The following is a 12,781-nucleotide window of genomic DNA, read 5'->3' on the forward strand; positions in this document are numbered from 1 at the left end:
TTTTTAAGTCCTCTCTGCACCCAATGTGGGGCTGGGACTCACAACCCGGAGATCAAGAGTCACGCGCTCTGTCAACTGAGCCAGCCAGACATCCCTAATACCGTTATTTTTAAACGAATTGAAATAATCCTCTTCACGACTCAGTTTTAATTTCTAATATGGTAAACTTCAGCAAAATACATATAAATAAAATTCCTTGGAGTCCTTAATAATTTTTAAGAATGTAAAGATGTCCAGAGACCCTAAAAGTGGAAAGTACTATTCTATGCCAGGGAGAAGTACACATTTCCTGCAAAAGGAAGACAGTAACTATTTTAGCTTTTGTGGTCCCTATGGTCTCTGTCTCAACACAGGCAAGACATATAGGAGTTTGGTTATGACCTTGTTCCTATAATATTTACAGAGACAGAGAGGGCAGAGTTCGCTGAGCACCATTCCATGATACTCTATCTGCTGGTCCCTTAAAGATCTAAAAGTAGCATACTTTCCAGTACCATTTTGATTGATTATTTTTTAAATATTGAAAGGAAAGGAGTTTTTAAAAACAACTTCCCCCGTTTAATGCAGACATGTATGCAAAACAACTTATACAGGTTTTTAAACTATGCAGTTCCTAACCAGACACAAAAATCACATTTGAATTTTGTCTATTCCAAGAATCTTAAAATCTGTGAGTACACCAAGAAAATTAAAACTTAAAACCGGCAACACGGTAGCTGCTATATGTAAGTAAATATGTTTTATACAACCAAACACAAAAAATCCTGGCTCTCAAGGAAAAGGGGAAAATTATGAAAGATTAAAAACACCCCACATTTCACCAACCCAAGAGGGTTCAATTATTGCATAAAGCAAAACTCCTATTATCTCCTTTCTACAAATGGAAAGGAAAATACCAAAGCAAGAGAAAAAATAAAATTCCATTGAAGGAATCCTATAAAACTCTGAAGACTTAAAAGAGGAGAAATGCTGCTTTATAACCCCCAGGTGAAGACACCCAAGCTTTAAAGCCATTAGGAAAGTCTGCAAGGAGGCCTGGCACACTTGCCCGAAAGGGGCACTAACCTCACAGGTCAGGGTTGCTCTCGGTGAGGGTTCTCAGGGAGAAGGAACACACTGTCATGCCCGATCACTCAGGTTCCCCCACCTGGAAGCACGGGTATAATGAATGACATTCCCAAGCTAAGACCTCACTCTAGACTAGGCAAACCATCTACAGCAAATCAGTGCATCAAGACCCCAGGGTTTTCGCTCAGACCGCCCTCAAGTAAAACCAGTGGCCTTTCTAGTGCTGTGCACTCCCCCGCCTCTCACAGTGGGACACTTCTTTTCTGATGATGACTTTTTTCCTTGTCTATGTTCTACCACCCACTACTAAAAAGTCTTGGCTGGTCTTCAAGATTATACCATTAACCATCAATGACCCTTTTTTCCCCCTGTATTTTGGCACTCTCCTCTAACCGTTGGGAGCAGGGGAGAATGGGAACTTGGTCTTCTCCTTGACCAAGTCTCAACTAGATCCATCCCAGCATTCCATCAGCATTCCCTTAAGTCTCCCTATTGGAAAAACCAATCTTGTATCTACAACAACATAATTTTCTATTCTTCTTGAGCTTGTATCCCCCACGAGATTTTCCTAGGGATGGAACCCATATCATCATGTGCCCTTAAAAAGTACGTAACGAACCTCATTCAGAAGTCCTTCTTTGTGTGACCAGTCCCAACCCTCCAAGGGCTCCCTTTCCCTTCGATGTCAGAATAACCTCATTAGTTTACCTATGGGGAGAGAGCACTACCTAATGAGGAGAGCACAGATTGTGAAATGAGACAGACCAGCTCTGCCATACCGACTCCCTGGTCTTGGCCAGGCTATTTAATGAAATGAGATTAACTGTAATGACATAAGTAAAACACCCAACCTATAGCAGCCAATCAACAGATGACAGCTTTATTAGCACTCTTCGACCTCATTTTCATCACTCTACTTCTCATTTCCTCCAATCTAGCAAACTTTTTAAGGTTCTATAATGAAAGGAATACAGGCTTTGGTGAGAGACCAGCCTCCTGACTACAACGTACTACATGCTCCACTTACAAGGTATGAGACCTTGGGAAACCAATAAAACACCAATGTAAGTTATATATATTTGTGTGTACCTATATGTGATGTATAAACATAGAAATACAAATATACATACATATATATTTATACATACACACTTATATAATATATATGTAAATGTAAATACACATTTATATAAGTATAAATATATACATATATATGTTAGTGAAAAATAACATTGAGGGCATACAGTTTCCCAGACATTAAGTTAAAAACTCAACGTGTATATATAGATAGATAGATAGATTTATAGATTTATAGATAAATATAATATTTGCTAGTGACAAATAACATTAATTGAGTGCATACAATTTCCCAGACATTGGGTTAAAAACTCATCATGCATGTTTTCATTTAATTCCTACAACAATCCTATAACGTAAGCACTATGGTAATTTTAAAGACAAGGACACTGAATTTTAAGCAACTTAAGCCCACAGCTTAAATGGATTCTAGTGCCAATATGTACAGATCTGATGCCCATTCCGCCAGTCACACTACCCAATGCTGCCCCTTAACTCTCTTATTTAACCTTTCCCATTCAGTCTTCTTAGCTGAATGGAAATACTAGAGGACTCACTCACTTTTTGTGATGGCCAAATGAACTCCATCTAAAGCACTGGAAACACACCAGATGCTCAGTGATTACCTCCCCGCTTTCCACAACCTCTCCTTTAATATCCTTGTTTTTTATTTTATGCTGTTTCTTTATAAGGAAACTACCCACTCCGTGTCCACAACCTCTAGGGTGCTCTTCAGTCCCCTGGTATCTTGCCTTCTCTGACTGACCACCCAAAACTTTAGGTAATTTCAGAAAACAATATTCCCAGGCTTCAATCCCTCGGTTTTGAACACTCAGGACTACACCACATCTTCGAAGACCATACCCTATTTATAGCCATAGAGATTTCTGGAAAACTGTCACATCTGGCAAGGCAGCTAAGGATATTATTCCTCTATGTTCTGTAAACAAGGGACTCTGTTAGAAGTTCAAGAACGTGATTCAGACACTACTGAATCTTTCTTATTAACAAAATGTCACCATAGCACTGACTAGAATTTATAGTTAGTAATTTCAAAATTTCACAAAAAGCCTAAAAATAAACCAGCCAACAAAACAACCCTTATTAAAATTATCTATCACTTCCTATTCAAATTAACACACACAGGGGTGCCTGCATGGCTGAGTCCATTATGCTTCTGCCTGCCGCTCAGGTCATGATCCCAGGATCCAGGAATCCAGCCCTGCATTAGGCTCCCTGCTCAGCGGGCAGCCAGCTTCTCCCTTTCCTTCTGCCCCTTCCCTGCTTGTGCTCTCTCCCCCAAATAAATAAAACCTTTAAAAGAAAAAAAATTAGCATACCCCAAAACAGAATAAACTTGTGTTTATTAAAGAACTACATTTAACATCAAATTATAAGTTACCAAAAATAGCCCTTTACCAATAAGGCCTCTAATAGTAACACAGCTGTGATTATCCGTATAGGCATAGTAGGTAACACAGGTAAAATATCCTAACAGTGACTGGAGTTAAAAACCAAATGTGTACAGGGGCCGACATCAGCAAGACAGTGGAACAGAAAAACCCAGGCCCTTGTTTCCTTAGAAGAAGCTTAACAACAATATAAAGACCGAATGGTCTCAGACAACTCCAGAAACCAGTTAAGCAGCTGTATCAATCACCTAGGTGAGTAAAAGCCAAAAAGAGCCACAGTGAAGAGACAAGAGTTCACTGCATTTCCCTACCTTAATCCCCTTCTCTCATGCAATGAAGCACAATTAAGGGGGAAAAAAACAACCAATACCTAGTTTCTCCCTATGGGAGGGGAAGAGAAAAGAGGAACATGCATTCAATGATTTGGCAAGCTTAAGGGATGCCCAAAGAACTAGGTTTCTCTCTTGCCCGGCTATAATGCTCACAGGAAGGCAGCATCATCTGGAGGCTGCTTAGAAGAAAGTCAAGCACTGGGGCATGTGATAGCATCAGGAAGACCTCATCGTCACAGGCAGATGCCAAAGAGAGGCTATGGCAGCTAAGGAGAAAACAGAACTAAGCCTCAGAAACTACACACACAAGCCCAGAAAATATCTGTCCCCAGAAAGAGTTTGAGAGGTTCACAGGATCTTCAGCCAGCCTGACTAGTAAAGGTCTTAGACTCTGTGAAGCCAGTCAGTTAAGACTAGAAGAGCTCACAGTCTTCTCATACACTGAACCCTCAACAAAAGATCAAAAGACCCACAAAGAAACAGGTAAAGATGGTTCAATCAAAAGGAGCAAAATAAAGCACCACAACCAACCCTAAAGAAATGGAAAGCTATGAATTACCTGACAAATAATTTAAAATAATCCTTCTAAAGATGCTCAGTAAGCTAAAAGACAACACGAATAGATACCTAAATGAAATCAGAGAAACAATGCATGAACAAAATAATACCAACACAAAAATAGAAACTTCAATAAAAGGTAAAGAAACTTTGGAGTTGAAGAATACAACATTAAACTGAAAAATTCACTAGACAGATCCACCTTCAGACTTGATCAAGCAGAACAACAACAACAAAAAAAAATCAGCAAATTAGAAAACATCATGTGAAATTACGGAGTCAGAGGAATGAAAAAAAAAATGCAGGAAAGTAACGAGAGCCTATGAGCCATATAAGACACCACAGAAAGACTACATATGCATTACAGGAGACCCAGAAGGAAAGGTAGGAAAGAAATAGAGCACCTATTTAAAGAAACAATGGCTGAAAATTTTCCAAATTTGAGGAAAAAATGGACATATACATTCAAGCAGCTAAATGAATTCCAATGAGGGTAAATGCTAAGAGACCCACACGTTATAATTAAACTGTCAAAAATTACAGAAAAAAACAGTCTTGAAAGCAGCAAGAGAAAAGGGACTCATCATGTAAAAAGCAACATCTATGGACTAAAAGCCGATGTCTCTGTGGAAACTTTGCAGGTCAGAAGGCAGTGATATGGTATATTCAACATGCTTGAAAGAAAAGAACTGCCAACCAAGAATACTATATCTATAAAGTTATCCTTTAAAGATGAAGGAGAAACTAAGACTTTCCCAGCCAGATAAGCAAGAGTCAACCACCATCAGATCTGCCCTCCAAAAAATGCTAAAGGGAGGCTTTTAAGCTAAAACAACAACACAAAACCATATGAAAATATAAAGCTCTCTGGTAAAGGCAAATATTTGGGCAAATATAGAATTCTATGACATTGTAATGTTGGTATATAAGTCCTTTTTAAATTCTTTAATAGAATTTAAAAGGCAAAAACATTAAAGTATAAATCTATGGTAAGAGACACACGATATAAGAAGGTGCGATTTGTGAAACCAGTAACAAAGTGGGGACATGGGGAGCAGAGATGAAAAGGAGTAGAGTTTTTGTATGCAATTAAAGTTATCAGTTTAAAATAGATTGTTAAAGCCTGAGCATGTTTTATGTAATCCCTATGGAAACCACACACACACACACAAAATCTATAGAAAATACACAAAAACCAATGTAAAGGGAATCAAAGCATGTGACTAGAAAGAAAAAAAAAACACCTCATTAAAACACAAAGAAAAGGCAGTAATAAAGGAAACGAGGAGCAAAAAAATTACAAGACAGAAAACAATTAAGAAAATGGGAATTAAAAAACCTCCCTTTATCAGTAATTACTTTAAGTGTAGATGGAGTAAACTCCCTAATCAAAAGACATAGAGTAGCTGAATGGATTAAAGGGGAAACACACACTCACACAGAGACACACACCCAACCATATACTGTCTACTAGAGACTCACTTTGGTAAAGATACACACAGGCTGAAAATGAAAGGATGGAAAAAAGATATTGCATGCAAACGCTAACCAAAAGAGAGCAGAGTGGCCATATTAATAGACAAAATAGAATAATTCAAAAACTAACAAAACACAAAACAGGGCGTTATATAACGACAAAAGGGTCCACTCACAAGAGGTTTGACAGTTGTAAATATGCACACACCTGACATCAGAACTCCTAAATATATGAAGCAAACACTGGCAGAATTGAAGGGTGAAACAGACATCAACACAGTAATATTAGAAGACTTCAATGTCATTACAACAGAAATAGAATCACCAGACAGAAAACCAAAAAGGAAACAGAGGACTTGAACAGTACTATAAACCAAGTGCACCGAACCGTCAGAGACTGAACATTCTATTCAACAACAAAATACACATTTTTCTCAAGCACACATGGAACATTTTCCAGGACAGACCACATGTTAGACCACAAAACAAGTCTAAACAAATTTTAGAAGTCTGAATTCATACCAACTATCTTTTCTGACCTCAATGGAATGAAACCAGAAATCAAAAACAGAAGGAAAAATAAAAATCCACAAATATGTGGAAATTAAGCAACACACACTTAAACAACGGGGGGCCAAAGAATAAATCACAAAATAAATTAGAAAATATCTTCAGACAAATAAAAATGAATAGACAACATATTAAATCTTATGGGATATAATGAAGACAGTGCTAAGAGCGAAGTCTATAGCTGAAAACACATTTAAAAAAAAAAACGAAAAATCTAAATTCAATAAGCCAACTTTATAACTCAAAAACTAGAAAAAGAACAATGTTAGCAAAGAAAGGAAATTATTAGAGCAGAGCTATGAGAGAGAACAGAAAATTAATGAAACAAAAGTTTTTTTCAAAAGATCAATGAAACTGACAAATGCTTAGCTAAGAATAAAAGATGACTTAAATAACTAAAATCAGAAGTGAAAAAAAGAGACATTATAACTAATGTCACAGAAATGAAAAGAATCATAACAGACTATTAACAACTATATACCGACAAGTTTGGTAACCTAGAATGGATAAATTCCTAGAAACATACAACCTACAAAGTGAACAACATAAATTTAAAATGCAAATAGACCAATATCTAATAAAGAGGCTGAAACAGTGATCAAAAACCTCCCAGCAAATTAAAGCCCAGGCCCAGATGACTTCACTAGAGAATTCTACTAAACATTTAAAGGATTAACAGCAAAGCTCCTCAAGCTCTTCTCCAAAATTGCAGAGCAAGGAACATTTCCAAGCTCATTGTGAAGCCAACATTACTCTGATAGCAAAGCCAAACAAAACACTACAAGAAAACTGTAGACCAAAATCCCTGATGAACAGCAATTTTAAAGTCCTTAAAAAAAAATATACTAGCAAACCAAACTGAACAGCACAGCAAAAGGATTACACACTATTACCAAGTTGGATTTATCCTAGGGATGCAAGGATGGTTCAACGTACAAAAATGTGATCTACGAAAAAAAAAAAAATGTGATCTACGATGTCAAATGAAGGAAGGACAAAACCACAAGAGATCATCTCAATTCAAGCAGAAAAACCGTTTGACTAAAACACCTTCCACAATTAAAACAAGAAACAAGAAACAGAAGGAAACTACCTCAATATCATAAAGGACATATATAAAAAGTTCACAGCTAACATCATACTCAATGCTCCAAAACTGAAAGCTTTTCTTCTAGAACAAAGCATGGACACCCACTCTCACTACTTCCATTCAACGTATCACTAGAAGGCATAATTGCTTTGCAATCTGGCAAGAAAAAAATAAATAGAAGACAGCCACATCAGAAAGCAAGAAGGAAAATTATCTCTATTCACAGATGACATTATATGATCTTATATGCAGAAAACCCCAAAGATTCCACATACAAATTATTAGACTTGACTAAACAAATTGAGCAAAGTGGCAGGATACAAAATCGACACAAAAAAAAAATCAACTGAGTTTTCAAACACAAACCATTAACAACCCTAAAAGGACTTTAAGAAAACACTCATATTGACAATAGCATCAAAAAGAATGAGATACTTAGGAAAAAACTCAACCAGGAAGGTCAAAGATTGAAAACCTGCAAATAAGTGCACAGATATCTGGGTTCACAAAATGGAAAACTTAAAATTGTTAAAAATGTCCATAGCACCCAAAGCAATCTACAGATTTATTATAACCCTTATTAAAAATCCTAATTTTTTTTTTTTTTTTTTTGCAGAAATGGAAGAACTGCCCTATAATTCATATGGGATCTCAATGAGATCTGAAAATCCAAAACAATATTAAAAAAGAGGAAAAAAGTTCAAGGCCTCACAATTCCTGATTTCAAAACATATTACAAAGTTACGGTATCAAAACAATGTGGTACTGGTATAAAGACAGACATACAGACCAATGAAACAGAAATCAGAACCCAGGAAAAGAAATTCTCACACAGTTGAATGATCTTCAACCAAGGTGCCAGGACTACTCAGTAGGGAAAAGACAATCTCTTCCACAAGTGGTGTTGGCAAAACTGAATATTTACATGCAAAAGAACTATGTTGGATACTTAACAGACACCATATACAAAAATTAACATGAAATAAGACCTAAACATAAGATCTAAAACTACAGAACTCTTAAAAAGGAAACAGGGGAAAAGCTTCATGACACTGAATTTGGTAACGATTTCTTAGATAGGACACAAAAGCACAGGCAACAAAAGTAAACAAAAATAAATGGCATTACATAAAACCTTTAAAAAAAACTTGTAAGAAACAAAGTAAGCAATCAGGGGCACCTGGGTGGTTCAGTGGGTTAAGCATCTGCCTTCGGCTCAGGTCAGGATCTCAGGGTCCTGGGATCCAGCTCTGCATCAGGCTCTCTGCTCAGCAGGGAGCCTGCTCCCTGCGCCACTGCCTGCCCCCACTCCGCCACCTGCTGCTCTGCCTATTTGTAATCTCTCTCTCTCTCTCTCTCTCTCATTCTCCATCAAATAAATAAATCCTTTTTATAAAAAGGAAACAATCAACAGAATGAAAAGACAACCTACAGAATGGACAAAAATATCTGCATATCATATATCTGATAAAAGGTAACCTTGACACTTGTGTTTGCCTGCTTTCTCTCTCTCTCCCTCAAATAAATAAAATCTTTTAAAAATAATCATTCTTGTAATTAAACTCACAATTAAACACTGTCAGAGAGCAGACACTAATACCACGGAATCAGATGATAAATTTGGGGTATAATAAAGGTTTCAACCATTGCTACCATTTTTAAATGACAACCCAATTGCTATACCGAAGTAGACAATGCAGTAAACATCATGACACCCATTTATTCTGGACAGTTTTCTAACTGTGGGTAGACAGAGATGCTACCCCACAATACTCCTATGATCTCTCCCCTTCAGGCATATGGGACTTGCCTGGACCAATAAAAAGAATCGTGTTTGTCACTCTCAGGAAGTCACATTTAAGAGCCACTGAGAGCATCTTACATGTCCTCTTTCCTGAGCAGTCCAATGTCCAAGAGAACAGCGCCTCCATCAGCTGAAGTCTTGACAGAGGACAACACATGCCCCCCAGTGTGTACTGGACAGAGAGCATGACCCAGAAACGAACATCTGTGGTTTGAGTTGTTTGCTGCTAATCTATCCTGACATACTGGCCAGTTGCAAAACTCAATGGTACAATTTTTAAATAATATAAATCATTTAGTCTAAGAATTTACATTGTTATTTACCAAATACTAATTAATACCGTGTGGTTCAACCCAGTAGTTTCTAAAATTAGAGTCTCCTGAAAACATCTGCAATGAATCTGGGTATTTATAAACATGATATCACATTTACTCACTTGACAACAGAAATCATGCCAACTGTCTAGTTTTGTCAGTTTCTCAGGCCTAAAATAGGGCTATAAAAAACAAGCTTTCCAAAAATCAGTTTTTTTGAAGACTTTATTTTTTTTTGAGAGAGAATAGAGATGGCGAGAAACAGAGAGGAGGGAGCGGAGGGACCAGGACGAGCAGACTCTTCACCGAGCAGGGAACCTGGTGCGGGGCTCGATCTCCGGATCCTGGGAGCATGACCTGAGCTGAAGGCAGACACTTAACCAACTGAGCCACCCAGGCACCCACAAAAATCAATTCTTATTTGTAAAATATTATTTAGAATGTCAACGTTAACGGTTATTTCCTTTTTTTATTTTTTTAATTTTTTATTTTTTATAAACATATTTTTATCCCCAGGGGTACAGGTCTGTGAATCACCAGGTTTACACACTTCACAGCACTCACCAAAGCACATACCCTCCCCAATGTCCATAATCCCACCCCCTTCTCCCAAACCCCCTCCCCCCAGCAACCCTCAGTTTGTTTTGTGAGATTAAGAGTCACTTATGGTTTGTTTCCCTCCCAATCCCATCTTGTTTCATTTATTCTTCTCCTACCCACTTAAGCCCCCATGTTGCATCACCACTTCCTCATATCAGGGAGATCATATGATAGTTGTCTTTCTCTGCGTGACTTATTTCGCTGAGCATGAAACGCTCTAGTTCCATCCATGTTGTCACAAATGGCAAGATTTCATTTCTTTTGATGGCTGCATAGTATTCCATTGTGTATATATACCACATCTTCTTGATCCATTCATCTGTTGATGGACATCTAGGTTCTTTCCATCTACCACAACTGAACCAGGAAGAAATAGAAAGCCTGAACAGACCCATAACCAGTAAGGAGATTGAAACAGTCATTAAAAATCTCCAAACAAACAAAAGCCCTGGGCCAGACGGCTTCCCGGGGGAATTCTACCAAACATTTAAAGAAGAACTAATTCCTATTCTCCTGAAACTGTTCCAAAAAATAGAAATGGAAGGAAAACTTCCAAACTCATTTTATGAGGCCAGCATCACCTTGATCCCAAAACCAGACAAGGATCCCACCAAAAAAGAGAGCTATAGACCGATATCCTTGATGAACACAGATGCGAAAATACTCAACAAAATACTAGCCAATAGGATTCAACAGTACATCAAAAGGATTATTCACCACGACCAAGTGGGATTTATTCCAGGGCTGCAAGGTTGGTTCAACATCCGCAAATCAGTCAATGTGATACAACACATCAATAAAAGAAAGAACAAGAACCATATGATACTCTCAATAGATGCTGAAAAAGCATTTGACAAAGTACAGCATCCCTTCCTGATCAAAACTCTTCAAAGTGTAGGGATAGAGGGCACATACCTCAATATCATCAAAGCCATCTATGAAAAACCCACCGCAAATATCATTCTCAATGGAGAAAAACTGAAAGCTTTTCCGCTAAGGTCAGGAACACGGCAGGGATGTCCATTATCACCACTGCTATTCAACATAGTACTAGAGGTCCTAGCCTCAGCAATCAGACAACAAAAGGAAATTAAAGGCATCCAAATGGGCAAAGAAGAAGTCAAATTATCACTCTTCGCAGATGATATGATACTATATGTGGAAAACCCAAAAGACTCCACTCCAAAACTGCTAGAACTTGTACAGGAATTCAGTAAAGTGTCAGGATATAAAATCAATGCACAGAAATCAGTTGCATTTCTCTACACCAACAGCAAGACAGAAGAAAGAGATATTAAGGAGTCAATCCCATTTACAATTGCACCCAAAACCATAAGATACCTAGGAATAAACCTAACCAAAGAGGCACAGAACCTATACTCAGAAAACTATAAAGTACTCATGAAAGAAATTGAGGAAGACACAAATAAATGGAAAAATGTTCCATGCTCCTGGATTGGAAGAATAAATATTGTGAAAATGTCTATGCTACCTAAAGCAATCTACACATTTAATACAATTCCTATCAAAGTACCATCCATCTTTTTCAAAGAAATGGAACAAATAATTCTAAAATTTATATGGAACCAGAAAAGACCTCGAATAGCCAAAGGGATATTGAAAAAGAAAGCCAACGTTGGTGGCATCACAATTCCGGACTTCAAGCTCTATTACAAAGCTGTCATCATCAAGACAGCATGGTACTGGCACAAAAACAGACACATAGATCAATGGAACAGAATAGAAAGCCCAGAAATAGACCCTCAACTCTATGGTCAACTCATCTTCGACAAAGCAGGAAAGAATGTCCAATGGAAAAAAGACAGCCTCTTCAATAAATGGTGCTGGGAAAATTGGACAGCCACATGCAGAAAAATGAAATTGGACCATTTTCTTACACCACACACAAAAATAGACTCAAAATGGATGAAGGACCTCAATGTGCGAAAGGAATCCATCAAAATCCTTGAGGAGAACACAGGCAGCAACCTCTTCGACCTCAGCCGCAGCAACATCTTCCTAGGAACAACGCCAAAGGCAAGGGAAGCAAGGGCAAAAATGAACTATTGGGATTTCATCAAGATCAAAAGCTTTTGCACAGCAAAGGAAACAGTTAACAAAAACTGTTATTTCCTAATGAGGGACAGCACTAAAGAGGTAACCTAAACGTCATACCCAGTGGTGGTTAACGCATTATTTACATATGCATTTTTTAAAGCTATCACAGACAGTGATAAAAGAAGATATGCAACTCAAAAGCATTGGCCGTGTGTAATACAAACAACTTTAGATTAAATTTGGTTTTCCTCCACAGGAATCTCTCCTTACACTCTTAAAGGAAATCCTCACTTTCTTGCACAGGAGTTTATGTTGCTAACATACTCAGCTATGGTTTCCAAAACTGAAAATAAAAGGGAGTAAGTCCCTTAAAGAACAATTCAAAACCCTATTCTTATATGGAAAAATAGTAAATACTATAT

General features: G+C 37.6%; 1 protein-coding gene across 1 annotated transcript in view; it reads right to left on the reverse strand.

Annotated features, from left to right (window-relative positions):
- MPP7 (MAGUK p55 scaffold protein 7) overlaps window positions 1-12,781 on the reverse strand; it is a 287,284-nt gene that overhangs the window by 218,910 nt on the left and 55,593 nt on the right. The window lies entirely within an intron of this gene.

The sequence above is a fragment of the Mustela nivalis genome (genome assembly GCF_964662115.1).
Source record: "Mustela nivalis genome assembly, chromosome: 7".
Classification (NCBI taxonomy): domain Eukaryota; kingdom Metazoa; phylum Chordata; class Mammalia; order Carnivora; family Mustelidae; genus Mustela; species Mustela nivalis.